General features: G+C 46.7%; 1 pseudogene; it reads right to left on the bottom strand.

Moving 5' to 3' along the window:
* Positions 1-932: 932 nt before the first annotated feature.
* Positions 933-1455, bottom strand: LOC148162340 (large ribosomal subunit protein uL23 pseudogene; annotated as a pseudogene).
* Positions 1456-21747: the final 20292 nt, after the last annotated feature.

Below are 21747 nucleotides of genomic sequence, written 5' to 3'. Positions count from 1 at the left end.
GCATAAGGGTATTATAAAGAACCCAAATCTCAAAGATGCATTACTATCACAAAATATGGTATCTGAGCCTAAAAGATCATTGGACTCCAATATTTAAAGCAGACACAGCACACACAAGGGAAGTCAAATCTAGCTCCTTACCCAAGCAGTACCTCAAAGATGAATAAGCCTAGAGATCTAACGTATGGCATGATGACTGTAGGTGATAATACTGCATTGAATACGGGACGTTTTCTAAGAGAGTAGGTTGCAGACGGTCTCAGCATATACGCAAAACCGATAACCAGATCAGGAGATGAGTCCATTAGCTTGACTGTAATCATTTCACTACATATATAATACATATAATGTATATATATGATCATGTTGTACACCTTAAATATATATAATTTTTTATTAAAAAAAAAAAGATGTAAGTGACCTGACCAAGGATCTAGAAGACAGTTGCCCTGCTGGACCAGTCAAAGAAAATTGTAGGAGCAAACCTAAAACCACCAGCTCTGGTCTCTCTTCTGTCCAAGGCTTTCTGATGTCTCGTGTCCCAGCAGAGATGATCTCCGGGGGCAGAAGGAGCTCACTTTCTTTCTGGTTAATATGACTTCCCATTAACATTGGGACATTTCAATGAACGGGTATTATGAGTGTTTATCTGTGACCAGAGGGGAAAGAGACAAACAGCCTTATATTCACTATCCCTGCTAATTACATCCCTCCAGAAGTTATAGGTAGGTTGTGACTAAAATTTTTCTTTCTAATAAGAAATAGTTGAGATTTCAACTGGGTGTTTCTCCTATTAATGATCCTATGAGTGCACAGTTATGGGTTCCCAAGACCAGATAATCCCAATTACATAAAGAGAAGATTATTAGAAATGTGAAACATACTCACATGGAAGAAAGGGCTATGGATAAACAATCAGGAGAGTCCTCGTCTTTTATTTTTTTGGTGAAAAAATTTGTATTTAGATTTAGCCAGCTGGACTCAGTTTAGATGATTCCAATTTTGTTGGCAACATCCAAAGCATCATAGTCAGGAGCCAGTCGAACATATGCCTTCTCTCCATCAGGCCTGATCAAGGTGTTGACCTTGGCCACGTCAATGTCATAGAGCTTCTTCACAGCTGTCTGATCTGGTGCCTACTGGCCTTGACATCCACAATGAACACAAGTGTGTTGTTGTCTGATGTTTTCTTCATGGCTGACTCAGTAGTCAGGGGGAACTTGATGATGGCATAGTGATCAAGCTTGTTTCTCCGGGGGGCGCTCTTTCGAGGATATCTGGGCTGCCTCCACAGACGCAGTGCCTCGGGTCGTCGGAATGTAGGTGATGTGCGGATCTCCTTTTTTTTTTGTGACTGTGGACGCCTTTCAGCACCGCTTTCTTGGCCTTCAAAGCCTTTGCTTTGGCTTCGGCTTTGGGAGGGGCCGGGGCTTCCTTCTTAGCCTTAGGCGCCATCTTCGTAAAAGGGATTTGGGGAGAGTCCTCATCTTTTAAAAAGTGAGAGGAAACAAGAGTCCTGAGATGCTCACCATGTTAGGAACACATCCTATCGATGAGCAAACATAGCAACTCAGACTGTTAAGTGTCATGAATATTGGCAGATTATGAATACATTAAGAATACATTTAAAAAGTATTCTTCCACCGATGAAAACCCACTTGTTACCCAAGTAAGATGTGAGTTGAAGGGGCGCCTGGGTGGCTCAGTCAGTTGAGCATCGGCCTTCAGCTCAGGTCATGATCTCAGGGTCCTGGGATCGAGTCCCGCAGCAGGCTCCCTGCTCAGCGGGGAGTCGGCTTCTCCCTCTCCCTCTCCTCCCCTGTTTGTGCTCTCTCTCTCTCAAAATAAATAAATAAAATCTTAAAGGAAAAAAAAAAGATGTGAGTTGAATATTCTGGGTCAGTGTAGGTTTGGAAGAGCTGTCAAATGGACGCCTTATTTAATTCAATTACTTTCTGCCATACTCAATATATAAGAGCTAAATTCTTACCTTACTCTCTTTAAGGCAGGAGGACCACAACACTTCTGAGATTAAGGTTTAAAATTTCAATCACCATGGGGGTGTAATTAGCTTTATAGAGGAAAAACCCAATTCTGAAACATAAATTCTACTCCTAACTTTGACTAGTTAGTTAAAAAGCAAGGAGCATTGGGTCTTGGTCAAGAAGATGCAGACAGCTCCACAAAGAATCACCACGACCACGGGACGCCGGTTTGAATGATACAAGCTGTTGATGGTGAGCTCGTTATTCACGCCTTTGACGCAAAGAAAGCAGGACTGTACGGGTGGTAATCATATTCAGGAAGTTCTCCAGAGTTGTGTAACTTCGTTTATATATAGAACATTTACATATATATATATATATATATATCTTCAAAATAAAACAGAAAAAGTGTATGTATATAAAATATGTATATAAAATATAAATATATATAAAACATTTTATACATATACATGCTTTCTGTTTTATTTTTGATACTTGCTATCACCATGTGTTCAAATTTACTAGTATCCATTTTGCCACTAAAGCCATCCAGTGTATTTTTCATCCAGGTCATTGTAGCTTTCATTCTTAGAAGTTTGAGACTTTTTATATCTTCTAAGTCATTAGTGACATGGACTTAAATCATACACCGATGAAACTAGAGAATATGATGAGGTAATATGTGAACTATTTCTAAAACATTTTGTATATATAGGGAAAGGTCAAACAACTGAAGAAAAGGTAGAGCTCTAGGCAGGTGTGTCAGTTAGCTGTTGCTGAATAACAAATCACCCCAGCAGGTGGCATAAATAATGAGCGTCTCTTGTAATGCTTGCAGGTTTGTGCATCCACTAGAGCAGCTCTTGGGACTACAGGTCTGTGCACCTGTGGGTCAGCTAGAAATGCACACACACCTCGACCCAATCATGCATCCCTAGGTACACCCAAGTGTACACAGGAAACACGTACAACAATGTTCATTTAAGGAAAAACTCCACTGCCAAGGTATCTGGATGTATCTATCTCCCATGCAAGGAATCTATTGGCTGACTTCCATTTCTCTTGGCTTGGCATTAGCTGTTAGAACACTTTCAGATCCCAGGGTCCTGGGATCAAGTCCCCCATCGGGGTCCCTGCTCAGTGGGGAGTCTGCGTCTACCTCTTCATCTGCCCCACCCCCTTGCTCATGCTCTCTCTTTCTCTCTTGCTCTAATAAATAAATAAAATCTTTAAAAAAGAACACTTTCAGATTTGCTTATTTTTCTAATGTCTTCTGCCCTTTAAAATCATGTGGTTTTCATCTTCATTTACTCACATTTCCTCACAATGAGTGTTCATTAAAACATTTTAAATTAAGACTTTTTCTGCCTTTCTAACCTAGTGCATTGGGTTTTTGCATTTAACAGCTTTTAAAATTCTTATCACAGTATTTCAGGCAGTTTGTGTGTTACATTCTATTAAAACGATTCTACCCAAGGTTGTCACAATTCAGAGATTACAGCTTCTGCAGGATATTTTTTTAAGGAATATATTCATATATTCACTTTGTCAGCCATCAAACACATCCCATGAGACTGCATTTAACATCTCATTTGATAGCATAATTCGACAAAAGGGATAAAAGAAGCAATATTTATTAATATTGTGGAATGGGTTTTACGGGGTATTAGATAGGCACACACTGTCATCCCAAAGCAAACATTTCTGCATTTCTAGCACTGCCAGCAAGACAGAGGAAAGGGTTAGAAAGGCAGGAAAGGAGAAAGAGGCGGGACGTGTGACAACTTCTCTTAATGATGTAACTCTGGTTACATAATGCCTTTTTTTCTCATGCAATCTTTCTAATTTCTTCTAAAAAAGAATGCAAAATGTATTCTCACAAATGTGACAAACACCATCTGTGTTGTTCTTTGGGTTTCAAAACATCACTACTTGATCAAATAGTTTAAGAAAATATATGCCCTATGCAAAATCCACAGATATTACTATTATGTACCCAGATAGTATTTCCTGAGGGTGCAGAGGTGGAAAATCCCATATGGACTCCTCAGGCACAACATCTGGTTGGGAAAGACTATCCAGATAGTCTGGACAGCTTGGCCCCTCTTGTTTCTGCCCCCGCCCCCAGCATCCATCCCCCAGAACATCTCCCATCCTCTAAGCCATGTCGTTCGGGTGGGCTGGCCACAGTGACGGGTTCTGGTGGGCCCATGATCCAAGCTGAGCCAAACAGAGCCAGTGGACCCGACGGGGAAGAGTGACGTCCTCCCTGAAGTGACCACACCCGCAGGATGGACACTGGGAGCTGCTGGTGGCCAACCTGCCACCAGGAGGGAAGATCCTGCTAGAGATGCTGCCACGCCAGAGGAAAGACAGGGGACAGGTCGCTAAGGATGCTGCCTCGGGCCCCTGGATCCAGACGTCCCTGGTGGCAGCCCCCCTGTGCGTCTCCATCCGCATGAGGAACCCAACACCCTTCACGCTTGGGCTTCATCAGTGCGGCACCCAACAACAAAGCCCAGCTGACCAACACCCCCAGCACCCCAGAGGGAGTCTTCCAGTGGGGACATAAACACACAGGGCCCCCGTGCAAAACAGAGAACCAAAAAGATATGACTTTGGAGAGAGGAAACCTATTGGCTACATATCCAACAGTCACCCTCTTACACCTCATCCTTGTCAACAGGGCCTGCTCCCAACTATGAGTCCTAAAAATGCCAGATATGCACCTTACCAAACTCCTCTGAACCCAGGACCCACTGGGGATCAGTGGAATCTAAGGGGAAGACCAGTGCAGGGTTTGTGGAAACATGCTTTTCCCTGGTAAAGAGACACACCTGTGAAGAGTCTTCTCTTCCCGCCTTTGGATGAGCAGGGTAAGTCTGTGATATCTGGAAGAGCGGTAGCTATCTTGGGATCATGAGGGCACACATGGGTGATGGGCAGCCAGTGCCCTGGGTGTCGTGGAGTGGCAAACCACAAACATCTGGATGACCCTGCTGGGCCACTGGATTATCAAACCAAGGAACCATCCGCCTCTGGAATTCTAGTTGTGAAGTAGAATTAAGTCTTCTCATTTCAGCCACTTTCGGGTGGCATTTTACTAACGGAAACTGACACTATCCTGAATAATACACAGATCTCATGCCTTCTCCATATTTTTGCAACTGAGGCTTAGGAGATGTTCATCAGGTGTGTGCAGGGTCCCCAAAGCCCATGGTCCAACAAGGTCGCCTAATGAAACCCTTTCTCAGGGGTTGTGATGGAGTGTTGGTCTGAAAATGAAAATGTTGAGTTTGGGATCACCCAGGTTCTTGAATATCTTGAAGAATGTCGATCTACTTAGTTTTGTCCACTTGACCTCAGTCACTTACTCACTGGAAAGGATCTTCTAAGGCAGACAGAACACCGTCCCAGACAAGATTTGCTAGGGTTGGCAAGAACAGAGGCTTCACGGCACAATTCCCCTGATGTGCCAGCCAATACCTCCTACACTCACACTCACTAATTCTCTCATTAAACAAGTACTCCCCAGCACCTACTTCACGCTTCCCACCATAGAACCCAAATCCTTTAGGGATCGAAGAAGAACGAGAAAACTTAGACGCTGTCACAAATACCCAGCAGTAAAGCAGCTATAGAAGATATGAAATGAAAAGTGGGACTGTGTTTCAGTAAAACGTCATTTGCAAAACAGAAGATGGGCCAGATTTGGCCCACACTTGTAGTTTTCTGACTCCTGATCTAAGGAAAAGGAGGTTTCTGCACCTTTTACATGAAGGCTCCCTGGAAGATGTGGTGGTGGTGAGGAAAGTCTCTGTCGATGGTGAGCCCTTGGTTCTCTATCACTAAAGCAGAAAGGAAGAGGGGTGCCTGCCTGGCTCACTTGGTGGAGCATGTGACTCTTGATCTCAGGGTCATGAATTCAAGCCCCACGTTGGGCATGGAGCCTACTTAAAAAGAAAAAAGCAGAAAGGAAGAAAAAGACAAAGACAAAATCATTCATGGAACCCTTGGAAACCGAGTTAGGTCAACAAGCAGTTTACAAATGAGCTGTATAAATTCTGAACTTCATTTCGTTTGAAATGTCACATTCCTTCTGGGAACTGCCAACAAATTACTGTATAAGATCCATATATAATTATCTCTGTGGAAAGTTGGCAAGTCACAAATGAGTTTAAGGTGTTATTTGCTTGATGATAATTTGTGGTATATTTACATGGACTTTTATTTCCTCTTCTCCCACTCAGACTTTGCATTTTCTGAGCAGCCATGACTCAGGGCTCACATGGGACCGTTATGTTCTCATGTCTTCATCCCCATGGTTGGAGAAATCAGGCTGAGGAATCTGTATCTCTGCCCAACTTGGGCCCCTCAGCCCTGGGCTGTGGATGCAGGATCCACGAACACCCAATTACAAAAAAAGCTTTCGGAAAGATTGCCTACCTCCCCCCAAGGAATTCATTCCCAGACTCTTATGGAGAGCTTCAAAAATGGAAAATGTGCTCTGAAAATGAACCACAAGGCCGAGGAGACCAAGAACTCAGGAGCCACCTGAGACATCTATAGAGGACCTCAAACTACAGGATGGTAGGAAGCCCATCTCATAGCTGGGGGCTGCTCACATGCTGTGTAGTGGAGGCGACGACTCTCCCAGGGGAAACTTTCTCCTGTGCTGCCATCTTGGAGCAAGGAGACCATGTCCAGTTTAAAGATTTCCCCAGAAGTCCTGCCCAAGAGCTCCTCCTCGCATCTCAGACCTTGCCACGGGGCCACTGTCTCCTGGCAAATGTGGATTTTCAGCTGGGTACATCAGCAGGGGGAACACAATCAGTGGTCCATAAGCAAGGAATAAAATTTAAAAGACTGATACTACAAAGGGTTGGTGAAGATGAGGAGCAAGCTGACCTCTCGAAGATCATTAGCAGGAATGTAAAAAAACAGTATGACCACTTGGGAAAAAGCTTGTTAGCTACTTCAAAGCTTAAACCTATACTTACCACATGACCCAGCAATTCCGCTCTTAGCAAAGAAACTTGCACATGAATGTTGGTAGCAGTTTTGTTCACAAGAGTAAAAGCCTGGAAACAATCCCAGTGTCGATCAACATGTGGAGCATAAACAAGTGGAGGTACATATATCACCAGCAATAAAATACTGTTCAGCCATAGAAAGGAGTAAACTAGAGTCACGTAGCAACGTGAATGAATCTCATATGCATTTGCAGACTGAAAGAAGCCAGACACATCATACTGCATGAAAATACTGATATGATGTTCTAGAAAGGACAAATCTAGTTTGTAGTGACAAAAAGAAAACTAGAGTTTGCCTGGGCACAGAGTTCCTGCATGTATAGACTATGAAGGAAAAAGAAGGAACTTTTGGGGTGATGGAATATCCTAGATCTTCTTTTTTTTGGAATGTTCTATATCTTCATTGTGATGATAGTTCCATAGGTATGTGTATTTGTCTAAATGACTCAAACTATACATTGAATGTGGGTGTGCTTTACTGCATATAAATTATTCCTCCAAAAAGCAAAATTTTTTAAAAAATCCAAACATTTGATAAGCCAAAGTACAGAGCACATAAATCCATCCCAAGTATGACCATCCATCATCACCTATAGCACTTCCGCTGTCAACTGATCCAACCACTGTCTTCTGCTGGATAGACATAGAGCTCTCAACCGACTGCCCTACTTCTCATCTTGGAACTTTAGTGCCTAATCTCTGCTAGCAGCCAGAGCAAGCCTTAGAAAGAATGAAATAAGTCATGTCATTCCTTGGCTTCAAACCCTCCAAACACTTCCTCTAGGTTAGAATAAAATTTGAAGGTTTTTCTCTGGGTATATCCAACAAGATTATGTTCAACGCTGAATCACAGAAGGACCCCACAGTGCAGAGCCTTAAATCAGAAAGAAATTTATTTCTCCCTCACAACAGTGAAATCTAGAGGCTATCAGCCCAGGGTTAGCATCAGAGACCCAGATACTGCTCTCTTGTTGCTTCCATTCCTGAGGTCACATCATGGTCCAAGATAGATGCTGGGGCTCCAGCCATTACACCCCTGTTCCAGCCACCAGACAATAGGAAGGCACACCTCCTTCCATTAAAAACACATCGAAGAAATTTCAGGCCCCACAACCCCTGACATACACGTCAATCATAGGCTCCTACCTATCTGACACAAAGAAATTAGAAAATGTGGTCATTACTATGCTGCCTAAGAGTAGGGAGTGGGACAGGGGTTTGATCTCACAGCCCTGAGATCCTGACCTGAGCCAAAATCAAGACTCGATGGCTTAACCAACTGAGTCACCCAGACGCCCCAGGAAGTGATTCTCATGATGTGCTCTTGGCTTTCAGAAGTCAGCCCATCCTGGGACAGGGAAACCTGCAGCACCCAGCGAGGGGGCAGGAGGAGCAGATCCTGTGCACCTGCAGAGTAGGGTTAGCCACCAGGACCCCAGCGCTCAGAGCTGCGACCGCAGCGTGGGCAGCATACTCCCTTACACTTGACCGGACCCTGAGACTCCTCCGGAGCCTGTGTCCTGCAGGAAGGGCTCCCTATGCCGACAACTCCCAGGACCCAGAGGCTGAACCTCCCCTCCAACCTCCCCGCCACCAGCCTTGCCTTGGCCAAATCCATGTGGCCACCTGATACCACGTGCGTAGAATAAAAATAGCAAGGTAATACCAGCCCCCGCCGATCTCCTCTGGAATGTTCTTTCTAGGCGCTGTGCTATGGGCGCATTAAATTCCCTCCACTCCAAGAGTCTGTGCATTTCTGCGCTCAGCAGAACTGGGCTTCCCTCAGACGCGGGGCCCTATGAACCCCATAATCTCCACCAGCAACCCCAAATTGCTTTGAAATCAATCTCAGGTGCCCACGAGGAGATCCTAGATTGCTGGCAAGAAACAAGCGCTGTGTTGTTGTTGCTCCGTGGGCCAAGATCGGTTCTTGGGACCCCTTGGCTGGGGAGAAGGGAGCGTAAAAATCTGGGTTTCCTCGTCCTGCATCGCCAGCACCACGGTTCCAGGAGAGGGGAGGTGGAGCCCCAGTTGTGGACGATTCTCTCCATCGTCTGTCCTCACAGATGGACGGAGCTGGGGGCAGGGCAGGGACCGCACTTTTAGGGTCAGCAGTAGCGCACCTTGACCTGGGGGTAGGAAGCTGGGGGACAATCAACGGAACTTTCCCCTTGATCCCGCCCCCTTCCCAACTCTGGGGCAACGCCTGGGAGCTTCAGGACCAGCCAAGCTTGCTCCGAGAGCCCCAGCGCTCACATCGAGGCTGGATGAGCCCCGCACAGGCATTCCCGGGGCCGCCAGCCCTCTCGCCCCGTCGCCAAACTCCAGGTCAGGCTCCCTACTCGTCGAAACACCCGGAGATCCGGGGCTATTTCCCGGGCCCGAGCACCTGAACGACAGCCACCCGCTCCTGCCTCACCTCGACCCGGCGACGCCCTAGGAGCGCACCCTGCGTCCCAAGCGTCCGCGCCCGGTCCCTGCCGGTCCTCCCCGAGGTGGCTCCGGATCTACCCCGGCTCGCGCTCCGCTAGGACTCCAGCGCCTCAGTCCCGGGGCCTCGGATCCGGCCGCCGGGCCCCCGGCCGGGTTCCAGGCCGACCCAGCCACCTGAGCTCCGCCGCCAGGCCCGTCCCACCCCAGTTCCGCCCCTGGTCCTGCCCCCGACCCAGGCTCTCCTGGCCCACCTGAGCTCAGCTCCCCGCCCATGTCCACCTTAAGCACCTCCCCGCCCCGCCCCCGTCCTACCCGGCCCACCTGAGATCTGCTCCTGGCCCGCCTCCGGTCCAGGCCCACCCCACCAGCCGCTCCTCGTCCCCACCACCTCATGACAAAACCCCACTCCTTGGGTGCCCTTTCCTTTCCAGAACCGCCCCCTCCCCAGTTGGCCCCCTTCCTTTGCCAACGGCCTGGGCCCGCCGCCCAGGGCCCGCTGCGCCACCCGCTTGGGGGGTGAGCTCCGGGAGCCGGGAGAACTCGCAGGGTGGAGCATCCTTCCAACGTTGCAAGCGGGGGTGCAGGAAGAAGTCGAGGAGGGGAGGATGCAGCACCTCCCGAGGGATGCGGTCCTTGGCCTGGGATTCTGTGTGGCAACTCCTTTCCTCCCGCACTGCTTTGCAGCCCTGGAAAATTCGGCCCAGACGTCCAGGGACCGAGATGGACACGACCCCTTCCATCATCTGCCTTTCACTTCAGAGAGGCTGTCCTGTACACCTGCGCGCACCAGAGCGCAGGTGCCCGAAGCTTCCGGTCCTCAGGAGCACGGGCGTCTTTCCAAGACGTCCACTGACTAGGCATCTTTTACTTGTTCTGTCCAATCAGCGCGGTGTCACTGATGTCATGCATTACGGTGGTCTCGGTCGGGATGACCCTGCAGGTCAGACGTCAGTGGGCTGCACTTCCACAATGAGAAGGAATTAGTCCAGTTCTGAGACCACACTGTAAATTAATATTGTTGTAGGGGATAAAGCAGGCAGCCCCAAGATGGGCCACTTTGGCCTAAAGACTATTTTGCATTAAAAGCAATGAAAACTAAGCAGATTGAAGAAAAAGCTCCCTTACCTCCCCCATCAAATGCCTGCCTGCACCAGGAAGAGAGTTATTAACAGAATCCTCTTTACAAGAAACTCATCTGCTTGCAATGCAACCCTTGTTTTCCAAATATCTCCTCTTGCCTTCCTGCTAATAGTCTGCCTTCCTTTTGTATCCCCAGGCCCCACCCCTCTCTTTAGCTCAGTTTAGCCTCCTGTTGCCTCTGGAGTTTCAAGTCTCTGGCTTCCCATACAAATGAAACTAAATTTGATTTTCTGCCATTCATCTGTCTCACGTCCATTTGGTTCTTAGCCCAGCTGGAAGGACTTTGGAAGGCAGAGAATATCCGCCCTCCCCAACATTGTCCATCTACAAGCATGCAAAGATTTGCATGTGTACATATGTGTGTACATATGTCTGCCCATGTGCACATGGGTGTGTTCTGAGTTGCCAAGCAAATTCGATTTAATAGTGTGGGTTACAGTCAAAAATGTGATGCCAAATGTTTAGAGTCTATACATAGCAGTAGAATTCCTATGTTCCTGGGTATATGTATCTTACTTTCCAGGTTGCCGAGTTGCTCCCCAAAATGGTTGTTCCAGTTGGCAAGTTGTGTTTGAGGTTTGAAAGTTTCTTTACTTTCTGGTATGAGAGGATTTTCCAGAAGCTCGTCTTTGTTTATATCATTCTGGGGTGACATACTTCTGGCTCGGTTTTATAGATCTGCAGTTGGTGTTTTGTTTTCCAGAGAAACACTCATCTTTATGGCTCACCATTTAATTTCCCTGCTGTCAAGAGGCAGAATTAACTTATTCCTCTTTTTAAAAGAATGATATAAGTAGGGAATAATGAATGCAAAATGCTGTAGTTAAACATCAGCAGATAAGCTGATGGATCGGCTGTCACTTAGATTATGCTATAAACGGAAAGAAAGTAATATTTAATCATTTGCAAAAAAACAAAAACAGTGGTGAGGGATTTGGTGTACTTTGACTCTGAGTGACTCATTACAGCACACTGTTATTTTCCAGGTAACAGGAGGAATAAAAAGTACAAAGCTTAGAGAAAAGTCATTGCTTTCAAGAGCATGCAGGGTCTCCCAAAGGGTTTAAACAATTGCAAAGTAAACACCGTTATGGGATGACTTCCCTCTTCTTAAGTTCTTATGTTGAAGTCCTAACCTCCAGGACGAGAGAGTGTGTCTATATTTTGACATAGGGGCTTACAAGGGGTAATTAAGGTAAAATGAAGGCATGTGGATGGGCCCTAATCCAGCATGACTGATGATTTTAAAAGAAGAGGGAAGACCACAGGAAGACACATGCCTTCGAAGAACCAGTCTGGCTCACAGGAATCTCTCCTTGCCTTTTCCAGTTTCTGGTGGCTCCTAGTGTTCCTTGGCTGTGGATGACTCCAATCTCTGTCCGCATCTCCATGTGGACTTAACCTCTTCTCAGAGTTTTGGCTTCTTCTGACAAAGACACTTGCTATGGGATTTAGGGCCCTCCTGGCTAACCCAGGATGAACTCATCTCAATATCACTCACTTAGTTACATCTGCAAAGAGTCTTCCCAAAATCACATGTATGGGTTCCAAATGGACATATCTTTTGGAAAAGCTATCACTCAACCCATTGCAGGACCCACCCAGATAGTCTAGGGGTGATTTTATCTCAAGATCCTTAATCTGATTACATTTGCAAAGACCCCATTTCCAAAGAAAGTCACATTTGCAGGTTATTGGAATTAGGTACAGACATGGCTTTGGGGGCCATTGTCAGCCATTATCACATCACTCGATGGGGGCGTTGTGGGGTTGAAACTGTTTTATCCCTGTAAAGTGCTTGCAATGGTGTCTGAGAAAGTGACCAGTAAACATTGGCTAAATATTTTCGTTATCCACATTTGTATCGAAAGTGAAGGGAAAGAGAGTTTTGAGATAAATGTGAAAGCATATTTCTTTGTAACGAAGAATATTCCAATATGATGACCATGCCAACAAGACTTCCATGGGAAAGGACAATGGAGCTTATGTGGAACCCTCCCAGGCTCTGACCTATGTATCTCTCCTTTGCTTAATTTCCATCTGTACACTTTCCCCGTAACAAAGCCATAACCGTGAGTACAAGAGCATCAGTAAATTCTGGAAATCCTTTGAGCAAACTATTAAATCTGAAGGTGGTTTGGGCAATGCTCTGAATGTCCAGTTGGTACCAGAAGTGAGAGTGGTCCTGTGGAGGGTTATGTGCCCCCTAAACTTGGTTGTTGACTTTAAATTTTACAATTTGCCTAAACCTAGGTAAAGGCCACATGATAGGTGTGATGCTCCAGTTTCCCTTATCCTGGGATACCAGCAGATTTTCACTTCTGATGGTGGTTTTCTTTCACGCCGATCAGCACCTCATGCCGCAGGGGACCATTCTTGCTGAGGGTGAGAGGTCATGTAGGGGACCAGAGTCTGAGCAGCATTTCAGGGAGCTGTGTCTGCCTTGGGTGATGCCCCCCGAGTTCCTTCTTCAAGGTAGAGAGTGGGCCTCTGCTGGCTTTCCTTTCCCCTGGCCATGGCAGGAGACCCAGGTGTGCGGTGGAGGATGGAGCCCGTGCTCCGAGAGGAGCCCACCGTCGTCCAGCTGGTGGGGAGCAGGGGCTGGCTGTGATGTCTCGGTCTGCGAGGGAAGCACTCTCGAGGCCTCCGTGGCTGTAAACTTCCTTTATTTGGTGCCGGGAGGGACTGGAGGTGTCCTCTCCCTCTGCGGACTCCAGTGGAGCCAGAGAGCTTCACGAGGCTGGGGCGGGGACACTGATGTGACCTCCTCTGTGACTCCATGTCGTCCCTGAAAGACTCTTAAGTGGCAACTCTGGAACCCCTGCCGGGAAGACCCGCCGGGATTCTCTGCTTTAAGAGAGTTTCAGCGAGCTGAGTAATGATGATTGCTGTGGATATTTTTCTGTTTTCTGGGTAACAGTTCTCTCTTAAGATAAGAAGTGAAGTTATTTTAAATTTAAATGGAGACAACTTATAATTAAACATGTGCAATTAAAGCACATTTATCACTAAGGTGGTCACATCTTCCATTTTGAACAGATACCATTGAAGCTAAATATGCCCCCGAAACTGCAGGAGGAGTATCTATAACCTGTTAATAATTGTCGTTGTTTTTCCAGTTGTTTTCCTGGGAGTCTTCATGAAAACTGCTGAATTCACAGTTTGAGCTGTGAAATTGAGCTGAATGGGGCAGTGAAGCGTTCATGAAAAGCATTCTCCCCCTGTGGAAATTTGTTGAATTGTCTTTTCATGAGTTGAGAAAAGTTTCCTCTATACATGGTGTTTGCTGGTTTGGGGAAATATCGTTCCTTCAGTATGGATCTTCTTGACCATTTCCTTTAAAGATGAAATTAGGTTATTACCTTCATTTGCATCTAAAATCTTGGGATCTATATTAACTAGATCAATGGATCCCAAATCCCAAATGGGATCCCAAAATATTTCATCCTATATGATTCCCTTTATATGACATTCTTGAAGGGACAAGATTACAGGGAAGGAGAACAGATTGGTAGTGGCCAGGAGTTAGGGATCTGTGAGAGGCAGGGGGAGGTTTGGAAGGATGGGCTGTTCTTCTGTTGTGGTGGTGATCAGACACATTTGCACAGGTGAAAAAATTATGTAGAAATAAATACGAAAAAACACACAATGTATGCATGTAAAACTACCCAAATTTGAATAATGTCAGGGGGTTGTATAAATGTCCACTTCCTAATTGTGATATTGTGCAATATTTATGCAAGATGGTACCATTGGCCGGAGCTTGGTGAATGTACTTGAGGTCCCTCTGCCGTATTTCCTACAGCTGCATGTCAATCTGCAATAACCTCAAAACTAAAAAAATAATAACTTAAAAAAGCAATATAAGGTCATTGTTGAAAACTTGGAAAGCATAAACTAAAAAGAACCACTATTATTTTGTCCTTCTCCCATTCTGCATCTTTGTTTCATGCCCTTTGTTTTATGCCCTATTTGAGTCCCATGATCTCCTCTCTTCTTGTTACAAAACTAATAACTTCCTTTATTGTTTGAATACAGCACTTTATATTATTTTCCTTGAAGACCAGTACATCCTAATGCATGCCCCTGCTTATGTTGTAAAGTTTTTGTGGTTTTATTTCTCCTGGTTTTCACTGAGATTATTCCATTATGAAATGAATGTTGGATTTTGTGCCATGAACAACAACAAGGACCGAGATCCCAAATTATTTGGAATGTTTTTTTTAAACATGTGTGTACATGTACTTGATCTGTTGCATTCCATACGTCCTCTTTGGGTCTAGATCATGGGCAAATGTTTGAAACAATATGAATAATACAAATGCACAGTGCTATCCAGCACCCTTGCAAATTATTGGAATCTATACACATCTGCCTTAAACCTCTATTGCTGTGTAACAAATAACACCACCCTTAGTCACTTAAAGCAACACATAGTTATTGTCTCACAGCTCCTGTGGGTCAAGCATGTCCCCATGATGGTTTAGCTGGATGGTTCTGGTTCAGGGTCTCTCATGATGTGGTTAAGCTGTCAGATGAGGATGCAGTCATCTCAAGCTTGACCAGGGATGGAGGGTCCACTTCAAACTCACTTGTTGGTCATTGCTGTCTGTTTTCCAGGGACTCAGCTCTTTACCACATGGGTTCCTGTAAGACCTCTGCGTCCTTACAACATGGCGACTGGCTTCCCAAAGAGCAAGTGATCCCAGAGATGGCAGGCAAGGATGAGAAGACCCAAGATGGCAGGCGTGTTTTTTATCACCTGATTTTTGCCTTCTGCTACTTTATCACAGACCGACCCCAGTACAGCATGGGAGGGGACTGCCAAAGTGCATAAATAGCAAGAGGTGAGGGCCCCCAGGACGTACTGGGGGCAGGCGACCATGCTGTCCAAGCTCAGGAGAGTGTTTGTATAAACTGCCTGCCGCCAGGCATCACACACTGAGACCCCTCCCCGCTGGAAACAGGAATGAGGAGAATTTCTAGGAACTCTGGTTTCCAGAAGACATTGCTAAGTAAACATTCCACCTTTTGTGTTAGAGAGAAGGGAAAGTATAAAGACATGCATTCATTTGCTTATTTTTATAAAAAAAATAATACCCCGAAGGATAAGACAGCTGACACAGATGCTGTTTCCCTGTAGCAGGTGGGGCTGAGGGCAGGGCACGTGCGGTGAGGAGTGACACTTCCACATCTTCTTGAATAGTCTTCACTTGCCAATGCAGGAAAAAAAATGTCAATAGGATGCAAAAGGCCAAAAAATCACAAATCTAAGCATAAAATGAACAAATGAACCCAACAGTATTTCAAATGGATACTGTGGTGATGCTGAAGAAACTAAACAGAAAACCAAACCAAAACCAAACCCAAAAAAGTGAGTGAGAATAGAAAAGAGGGAACTAACTGAGGCAAGGTGACCAGGAGAAACCTCTCTAAAGGTTGGTCTTTATGGCAAAAAGACCAAAAAAAAAAAAAAAAAAAAATCAGCCGAGAGGAGCATTCTGGATCAAGAGAACTTATAGATAAAGAACTCAAAAATTCAACAGAAAACAACAACAACAGTAAGTCCTACAAGAAAATGTGGGTGAACACAGATATTTCACCAAGGAGGATATGCATGTGAAAAAATGTTCGGCCTCGTTAGCCATTATGGAGCCCGGACACTGGTACCGCCATACAGCGGAATACCACTCAGCGATACCAAGGAATGACCAGATACACAGAACTGCTGGGGTGGGCATGAACGACAAAGCGCTCACCGAAAGAGAAATACTGACCCGAAAAGGTTACATCCTCTAAGATTCCACCTAGATTCCATTTTTGAAACGACAGAGACACAGAGATGGAGCACAGATCAGGGGTGGGTGGGGAAAGGGGCAGAAGGGGGTGTGGTTGGTGGCTGTGCCTACCAGAGAGATCTTCCGTAATGTGGTGGAATTCTGCATCTGATTTACTAGTGGTTACACGAATCTATGTATGGGATTAAATTGTATAGAACTACACACACATGAATTTGGGTTAAAAAATGTCAAAAACTGAGTGAGGGCTGTAGTGGAGTTGTAATGTATCACTATTAATTTCTCGGTTTTGATGTTGTATTTCAGCCATGGAAGATGCCACCATTGGGGGGGGGCGCATACATGAGATTCTTTGTCCTATTTTTGCAACTTCCCACAAGCCTAAAATTACTGCAAAATAAAAAGCATACATGTAAAAAATAAAATAAGTGTAAAGTCGCTACTTAACTCTGAGAGCAGGAGGAAGGATGTCCCAGAAAAGCCACCTTTCGGCAGGGGAGGAGATTCGGAGACGGCCAACGAGCTGACTAAAATCTGAATACATTAAAAGGAGAGGCTGTCTACTTTGGTCTCACATCATCCCAGAGCTCCCACTGATGGCCTTCATTTCAGAGCTAATTTTCATGGGAACAGGAGAGGGGCCTTAGGACACACTGTCACTGGACCGCCAGCCTCACCAGCTCCAGCAGCAGGCAGTTAAAAGCATATGCAATTCAGCACCCTTGCAAGAGCGCCCCTTAATGGGACAGAAATGCAGTGTGCATGATACGCACACACACACACAGGGCCTCCCCCGAAGAATCAAGAACACCCAGACAGCACTCATGGAGAAGTCCTGAGTAGAGCACAGAGAAGAGCCTGTAGGTGGGACACTGTAGTTTAGCAATTCACTGTCCTGTGGTTTTTTTTCATCTACAAACGTACACACCCCTGCTCCTTCGATTCTCTCCTTGGCCCCAGGCCACCCGATCCATGCACTGTGCTAATGACCAGCGATAACTGTCTTTGTGGCCATCCCGTCCAACCACCCACAGCCAATAATCCAGTGCATGGATGCCCGAGAAGACCTTCGGCCAAGCCGAAGCGTTTTGAGGTTACGCCATTTCCTGGCGCACAGTGAAAATCGAGGAAGCAGAAGGATTAATGTCAGAATGCAGGTGGGTAGAGAAAGCGAAGAGAAAACCCATTAAGATGTTTAGTTCAGCTGACCCGTGTCTACTCGGGAAAACCTTGACTGATGGATAATTTCTGAAGATGAAACGGGAAGCACAGATCCAGCTAAACAAGTTCATGAAAGAAAACGGTGGCTGTCAGTCAGGAAGACAAAGCAGTGGAATATTCTGAGTGTTTCTGTTGCCACCGCCGGAAGATGACGGGACACATTTTTAAGGCTCTGTCAATACCATTAATATTTATGACCTATCTCACAAAAACATCCATCAACCACGTCTGCTCGGGAATTGTTTTGCTGGGAGATGAGCCCCAAATGACAAAATCGAGAGTTATTATGTAAAGGTTTTATTCGCTTCTGTTTTACACACACCCTTAAAGGTGGTAAAATCGTCAGGACGCTGCACTCTGAGAACAGAATGTTCTTTTTTCGAAAAAAATCACCTTTATTCGTACCAAGTGAATTAGATTATTTATCTCAAAGTGGAGTCCTAAATACGCAAGTGTTCTTGAGCACAGACCGACCTCCACCTGCTCTAAAATTCCAACCTCTCTGGTACTTGTGTGTTGGCATTAGATGAGCAAGCCCTTGGCTTAAAATCCTCCCTTTCCACCCTGCTCCTGCAGCTCCGTGATCTAAAAGGCACTCTGGGACCTTGAGGAACCTGTTTCTTTCTCTATAGAGAGAGACCCGTATTTCCACTACAAGGCCAGGTTCCTCGGAGGGTGAACAGTGAGAGAACAACACATGCCCAGTGTTTGTCCCAAAATACGCGCTGGATAAACGTTAACTGCTCTTTCTCATTGGCATGCCAGCGTGCTTAATGGGGAGACGCTTGAGAGTAGTGGTGAGATTGAAAATACTTCGTAACCTGGTGGTGCGGTCACTGACCAATTGGATTAGATGCAGCTGGTAAATAATCGTTCCCCCCGCCCCGCCCCGCCGGAGAGAACTGGCAGGACATGTGACAACGCACCTTTTTTTTTTTTTTTTTTTTTTTTTGCATAGCTTAGTGCACAGCCCCTCACACCTTTTCCTAAGCGGCCTTTATTTTGCAAACTGCGATTCTGATTGGCTTGAGCTTCTCCTCCTGCGGAGGCACCAGGGGCGACGGTCCCCGAGGCGCCCACTAGATGGCGCGCGCAGACCAGCTTGCGGCCACACCTGCCCCGCGCTCCCCTCCCCCCCGGAAGGTCCCTGCACACCTGCCCCTGCCCAGTCTTACCCCCGTTTACCTAACTGCCTCGTCAAGCCCTTGGTTCCCCGGGGAGCCCCGATTTCCCCAAGTGTGAGGAACGAAGGCGCCCTCCGGCAGCCCCACGCAGCGCTCAGCGCGACACCTGCTGGGGGGCGCCTGGCCCGCGGGCGCCTGTCACAGCCTGGAAAGGTGTCGCCTCCCTCCGCCAGCACCACCGCCGGCCCTGCAGCTGGATGGACACCCGTGTGCGGCTTTTTTTTCTGGCAAGGCCTCATTGTTTTTATGTAAAAGGATGCACGCTCATGATAAACGTTCTAAACAACCTGAGGAGAAATCAGAATGCCGGCACCCCCAAAAGGGCCACGGGTGGGATTATAGATCCGTTACTCGACACATCTAAGTCCACCGTCACGCACGGAGAAGTGGACAGCAGGTGACATCGTACTTTATAACAACGAGGTCAAACTCTGTATGCTGCTAGTGTTTTAAGTGCTCAATTCTCCTTTTTACTTGTATTTAACAGAAGACAAAGAATCTAATGTGAAATTTCTGAGCTTCAAACACCAATCACGACAAGAGATAGTGATCATTGAAACACTTGCTGTGACCAGGGCGGAAAGTTTCAGGTGAAACAAGTAATGAGTGGAGCCCCATCTTATTTCTATTATTATTCTGACCGCAGTCGCCCCCCCACCTCGGTGCTTTCACGCTTTGGGAGGCCAGCCTTTAACTCCCGCGCAGCAGGTTTTCTTTTCGTTTTAAGTTCTTATGTATGTTTTTGTTTTAAAATATTGTTCTCAGATTTATTGGGGTATAACTGACAAATAGAAGTTGTGTATAAACTAGCTAACATCAGCTCACATAGCTACCGTTTTACAGGTGCGTGTGTGGGGAGGGCACGTCAGATCTCCTTTCTTAGCGACTTTCAAGAGGGCGACACAGTCTCGCCGTAACTGTGTTCACCGTGCTGCCATTAGCTCCCCAGAATGTACCCATCTTATTTATGACGGAAGCTTCGCACCCTTGACCAACCTCTCCGCACTCCCTCCAGCCTCCACCCCCAGCAACCACCATGCGGTTAAGGACCATTTCTGCTTCTGTGCGTGGGGCTGGTTTAGATTCCGCACGTAAATGAGATGACGCAGCATTTGTCCTTCTGTGTCTGGCTTACTTCGCTTACTGTGAGGTCCTCTAGGTTCATCCCTGTTGTCACAGGATTTCCTTCCTTTTTTAGGGATGAATAACGTCCATGTATATACATAGTCCTATACGTCACATCTTATTCGTCCACTCAGACATCGGCCATTTGGGTTGTTTTCTTACCTCGTGCCTAATGCTGCCGTGAACACGCGTGTGCAGGTGCCGCTCTGACACACTCTAGCATCGGAGCCATCCAATATGGCGGCCATTGGTTACGTGTGACTGTTTAAATTAAAATTGATTTAACATTAAATACCATTCAAATTCAGTTCTTCGGTTGCACTAGCCACATTTCAAGTGCCCAGGAGCTGTGTGTGGCCGGTGGCGACTTTATTAGCACAGCTACGGCATATTCTGTCACTGAAGACAGTGCCGGTATCGGCCCTCTTCTTTGACAGATGAGTGAACAGCACCCTTGGACTTCTTCCCACTTCCTCTGCTTAGATATTTATTAGTTTTACATATATTTTTACGCTTGTGAAGGTGATCCCGTTTGTGTTCCGTTGCAGAACGTGCTGTCGCACTTTGACATCCGTCCACTCCTCACGTCCTCCATGAAGCACCCCGCTTACTGCACCAGTCCCCCTGGTCTGATCTTTGATCACCAAAGGCCCCTTTTTGTTGAGGGCTTTCTGCTTTTTTGTTCCTTTAGTCTCATTTTAGTGAGGTCCCCGTGGGGGAGAAGTGAGATAAACCAAGCGGTCGGCCTCTGTGCTGGACTGGAAGTCCCGAAAGGCGTGGGGAGCTGTGGAAGGCCAGTGAGACCTCCGGGACGGGCGGCCCGTCATCCCTGCCGCACACCTGACAGAGGGCCCGCGCGCCAGTCTCCAGGGGGGGAGCCGGGGCGGATGAGGGAGCCCCGGTTCTAGGCATCGGTGACGGCGATAGGGGCTTCCACCCAGGGACAGAATTCTCCTGCTTTGGGGGGACGTTTCTTCAGTGAAGGAAGAAATATCCTATCCCACAATTAGAGACCAAGCAAAATCACTGACATCATGGGGCGGAGCAGTTGTGCCTTCATTTCTTTATCGAGATCCAGCTGGAGAAGCTGCTGGTTCTTTCCTGAGAGAAGGAGCCGGGCCTTTAGAGAAGAGCCAGGGAGGGGGCGCCGTGGGCCTCGCGGGGGATCTGCCACCTCGCTCCTTTTCTCAGGACTACTTTTGACGCTGGAAAATGTCACCTTGGCTGGGTGACATGCGTGCAGTCCTACCCTCCCTGCAGGGGAGCTCCCAGAGGTGGGAGAACTCGGCACTAGGAGCTGTGGGCATCAGGAAACAGGACGGGAAATGGTACAGGTTGGCCATGCTGTGCTTTACTTCCTTTTAAAGATTTGAGATAACAATTACAAATTGGAAAAAAAAAATTTCATTTTAAAATGTAGGGCCTGTCATGAAAACGTGGGACATTGAGAAATCCTGTGCTGGGACTCTCCCAAGCACAGAGGAGCAGAGCCGAGTGGCGTCCCCTTTAGGGGCGAATGAGCCTGGGTCACTGGCCTCCATCACTCGCTTTTCTCCTACCTCCATGGCCTTTGCTCATCCCGGTCCGAAGCCGGTTCCCGGAGAAATTTGCCTTTAAGCCCCTCGACCCGTGGTATCCACAGCACCGTTGTAGGCACTAGGGGAATTTTACAAACATGTGACGGGGTTGTGTGATCTGAGAGATTGCAAAAACACCCACGGTTTAGCACAGGTGGGGCCAGCTAAGTTCTGCCAGAATATAGCGAGGAAGGCTGTGACCTCCGGCCGGAGTTTCTCTGATGGTTGCTATGTCTTCTTCTCCTTCTACA

The sequence above is a fragment of the Eumetopias jubatus genome, unplaced genomic scaffold (assembly GCF_037043125.1).
Source record: "Eumetopias jubatus isolate StellerSeaLion01/CBP00866 unplaced genomic scaffold, mEumJub1_p1.0 scaffold_16, whole genome shotgun sequence".
Lineage (NCBI taxonomy): Eukaryota > Metazoa > Chordata > Mammalia > Carnivora > Otariidae > Eumetopias > Eumetopias jubatus.
This window is presented reverse-complemented; position numbering and strand designations above follow the sequence as displayed.